Here is a 5000-nt window from a genome sequence, read left to right as displayed (position 1 = left end):
ATTTACTTAGAGGTACGACATAGTACCTGGCTTCTGCATTTATGTTTCCACGTAGTACATCCACAAAACATTAATGGCTAACATTATAGGAGACCTCATCCGGCAAGCTTTGGGAACTCAGGTTCTTCAGGAGTACAGACTATACGAAAGAAGATGCATTACCGCCAGTAGACTGAAAAATCAAATCATATTCCTCCAAGATTGTATTGCAGAGCAGGTGGTTCCGAAAATGTACGGCTGGTTATGCAGGGACTCTTTTGAAGGAGATCCGTTTCCCAGATACAAGAGAGACTTTTTGGAGGACCAAGTGAACCAAGCTAAGTTCAAACGCGAGGAAATTCTTTTAGAAATTAGACACAGGAAAAATAACCTACGGCAAGAAATCTACAAAAGGAGAACAGATATCAACTTTGACTGGATTGTTAATTGTGCAGGTGAGGTAGCTTCGCAAAAGTCGTTGGCACATAAAGCTCAGCTAGATGGGAAGCTTAGAAATTTATGTAGGCACTCTGTTTGGAATCTTGCTTTTAATCAGGATAATATCAAAATACTTGCGGACTGTGAGCTAGATGAGGATAGTAAAATACTTCTTAGCCTAGGTCTCAATTTTTCACTGGGCACTGAGGATATTGATTTCATTAGAGGTATTGGTAGCATCAATCAATTTAACTACAAGCATACAGGAGTAAACGTAGATTTTATTAAAGGCATGTTGCTTCATAGTTTTGAGAAGAAGGTAGATCATTTACCACGACGTTTCAACTTGGCATTAGATAGATTGAAGAAGAATAAAATTCAAGTATTTAAATTTTAAAAGCAGACAAAGGTGGAGGCTGTGTAGTGGTTATGAATAAGAAACGATTACCTGATCAAGGCACACAGGCTCTTAAACGATAGTAACACATACCTAAAAGTAACAAAACCCCCTTGCATTAGCGATTTGCAGTCTGAATTTAACAAGAAAATAAAAGCCATAGTTAGCAGTGGTGTGGAAAAAGAAACCAGAAAATATAGTCCTGAGTAAGCTAGCGAGAAAACTGCCGTCTTTTAGTTATTTTTACGGAACTCCCAAGATTCACAAGGAGGGGTGTCCTTTAAGGCCCATTGTCGCTAGCTGCAACAATCCTCAGTCGGATCTGTCATCATGGTTAGCGGATGTTTTGGGGAAATTAATAGGGACAATTTCGAAATCTCACATTAAGCACAGTATGGATTTTATGGATCAAATTAAGGAAAAGAATTATATAGGTACTATGTACAGTCTAGATATAGTTTCTTTATTCACAAATGTACCACTGAGTTTCGTGCTCGACAACTTGAAGAAATTAGCCTCAGATAATATTTTCAAGCCACCTATGCACATAGATAAATTTTGTCATTTGATTAACATTTGCGTTGAATCTACAATTTTTGAGTTTAATGGTTCATTCTATCAACAAAAATCCGGGGTCTCGATGGGCTCACCTCTCTCCCCTATATTGGCTAACTTATGTATGGAATTTTTCGAAAAGGTTTACGTTGACACACTACCAGAAGACATCAAGCCTGAAATTTGGGTTAGGTATGTAGATGATGTTTTTATTGTTTATAGACCACGGCGAGGAAGCCTTTCATAGGTTTTTAGAGTTGGTAAATGGTTTTTTGCCCTCTATTAAATTTACAGAGGAAAAGGAAATGGAAAATAGGCTTCCCTTTCTAGATATGGTAGTTCATAGAGACACAGTGAGTAGTGACTTTAAATTCAGCGTGTATAGGAAGAACACCCACACAAACACCTATATCCATTACTTTTCATATCATGAACCGAAAGTAAAGCACAACGTTTTAACCAATTTGTTTTTTTCGAGCATACCGAATATGTGATCCCCAGTTCATTGACGCCGAAATAAATTTCTTGGTAGATAGTTTTACTAAACTGTGTTACCCAAAGTTTTTCATACTACAGTCTCTATCTAAAGCTAGATCGATGTTTTACGCCCCTCATGATATAACTGAAAAGGCAGATTTTAAGGCATCTCTTGCTCTTCCTTATAACAGAGAACTTAATAAATTTTCTAGGCAGCTTAAAGGAAAAAAGAACGGCTTCAACGTAGTTTTTCAGTACAATAGTACAATCAAGAAGAAACTCATTAAAAATAACCCGGGTAATAGAGAGAATGTAGGAGTATATGTAATACCTTGTAGTGATTGCAATGAATGTTACGTGGGAGAAAGCGGACGTTCCATTGATAAGAGAAGGGAAGAACACGTTGCTGCTTGCAGAAGGGGAAGTTCATACAGTGCAATTGCGCAACATACATGGGAGAAAAACCACGCTATAGATTTTGAAGGTACAAAGGTTGTTTTTGCATGTAACGACCGGAGACGAGTAGTAGAAGGGGCGTTAATTTCATTAAACGAGACCTTTGCAGGAAATACTGGCATTACAGAAAATACAGCTATTTGTGAGGAGATATGTAGGAAAGGGAAAATTTCAAACTTTAGAAATATATGTGCCAACAACGATGCTGCTTCCTCTCCTGTTTACTCCACTCAGGTCATTTCTCCAACTAACCACCCAACCACCATAGAACAAGCAGTTGACAATAGAAACATTCCCCCACGAAGATCAAGACGAATTCTGGAAAGAACGAGGGCTCAACCGCCTGATCATTCATAATTTGAACTAGCTTGTTTCCTAACCGTAGTTTTTTCAAATGCTTGTGCTCTTTCTTGTCAGTTCCTTAAGGTGACATATCAACCTTTAGTGAACAAGACCACAGTTGATGGTCGAAGCTTTAATCCTATACAAGTAATATATTTTAAACTACAGAGGAATTTACTTCATTGTGGATTGTATCCCCATATATATAATATATATGTTATATATATATAGATATATATATATATATATATATATATTATATATTATATATATATATATATATATATATAACTAATATATATATATAATTATATATACATATATATATATATATATATAGATTATATGTATATATATAGATATATATACATATATATACAATATTATATATATCATATATATTATATATATATTATATCTATATATATATATTATATTATATATATATATATAATATAATATATAATATATAATAAAAGGAGCCCATAAAAACACCAAAATGTAGAGAAAAAGGTACTATATTTCAGAGACTGCTGCTCTCTCTTCAGGTATATGAATGAGAAAAGTTTACAGAAAAGGTGGTATTTATACCAAGAGATTCGTCCACAAGTAAGCCAATTTAGGTCACCCCCGCTGATAATCTTCCTTTAATCTTCTTAAGCGTTGGTTGAATGAACACTGCGTCGACGATGTCCGATGTCCAATTCCCTTTTGAGATGTTCATTACCTGCTTCTCTTTTATTAAGGCCGATTCCATCATTTGACTCTTGTACCGGCAGTTGCTGCTATAAATTACACGTGACATATTCCAGTTTATTCTATGGTTATGTTCATTTATATGGTTGAAAATAGCCGTGTTCTGTTGTCCATACCTAACTGACCGTTTGTGTTGTATTAATCTCTGGGGAAGTGATTTACCTGTAAATCCGATGTAAGATTGGTCACAGTCCTGGCATGGGATCTCATATACCCCAGAGTCTTTGGGCGATGTCTTTTGTTGGACGTTAATCAGGGATTTGGCTAAGGTATATGGGTAGGTAAATGCAAAAGGGTTGGATTTCCCAAGGGTGTGAGTTACTCTCTTAATCGTCTCCAGGTGGGGAATTTTTATTTTATTGTTGGGTGTGTCTCTGGTCTTGTCTTTAGGGGGTCGGTAGAAAATTACGTTTGCTTTTTGAATTGCTTTCTCAATTATATGGTCAGGATACTTTAAAGATGAAAGTTGCCTGCGAATTAGTTCAAATTCTTTTTCCAGGAAATCTGGGGAACAAATTCGTAAGGCTCTTAAGAATAGGTTGCTAGCTAGACCTATCTTGATAGTATTGTCATGATAGCTAAAGTAGTGAATATATGAAAGTGAGAACGTTGGTTTTCTGTATATGGTAAATTTGTATTCTGTCGTGTCTCTGATTATTAAAACATCAAGAAAAGGAATTTTGTTGTCTGTTTCCCATTCAACTTTAAATTTGATGCTGGGCACTAATGCGTTTAATTTTGAGAGGAATTCATTAAAATTACCCCACTTATTATCCCAAAATGTTAGTATGTCATCCACGTATCTCATCCACAGCATGTTTTTGGGTTTTATTGCATTTATTACTGTAGTTTCAAAGTATTCCATGTACAGATTGGCTAAAATAGGACTTAAAGGACTACCCATACTACACCCGAATTTTTGCTTGTAGAATGATTCCCCGAATGAAAATACGTTATTAGATGCACATAATTCAACTAACTTTATTATTTTGTCAAGTGCCAAAGGGAAATGATCTGAATAGGGGAATAATTTTTCCCTTAAAAACTGAAGAACGTCCTGTACTGGTACTTTTGTGAATAGGGAGTCTACGTCAAGGCTTAAAAGTTTTATGTTGTGAAGTGGTATATGTGCTTCTCTGAATTTGTGACAAAAGTCTTCCGAATGTTTGATGTGACTGGGAGAAAAAGTGCCTAAAAAAGGAGAAAGGAGGCCAGCTAACCATTTAGAAATTTTGTAATTGAAAGCTCCGGCGCATGAAACGATGGGTCTGAATGGAAGATTGTCTTTGTGAGTTTTGGGAAGACCATAAAAGTAGGGTAATTTAGGATTAATTACTTTAAATTTCTCTAATAGTTCAATACTCTTTTTGTCTTGGCCAATTAATCTTACTTTCCGAAAAAATTCTGTGGGAACGTTCTGGAGGGGATTTTTCGTCAGTTTTTCGTAAGTGTTTGTGTCGCTAAGGAGCTGGTTGATTTTGTCGAGGTAGAAGTCTTTGTCCATTATGCCAGACCGCAAAAACAACCTAGACTTCATAGTGGCTTTTGATAAATTCATATCTGACAAAAACTACAGCCGTGAAGAGATATGTTTAAAAGG

This window comes from Macrobrachium nipponense, chromosome 1, assembly GCF_015104395.2.
Source record: "Macrobrachium nipponense isolate FS-2020 chromosome 1, ASM1510439v2, whole genome shotgun sequence".
Classification (NCBI taxonomy): Eukaryota; Metazoa; Arthropoda; class Malacostraca; order Decapoda; family Palaemonidae; genus Macrobrachium; species Macrobrachium nipponense.
This window is presented reverse-complemented; position numbering follows the sequence as displayed.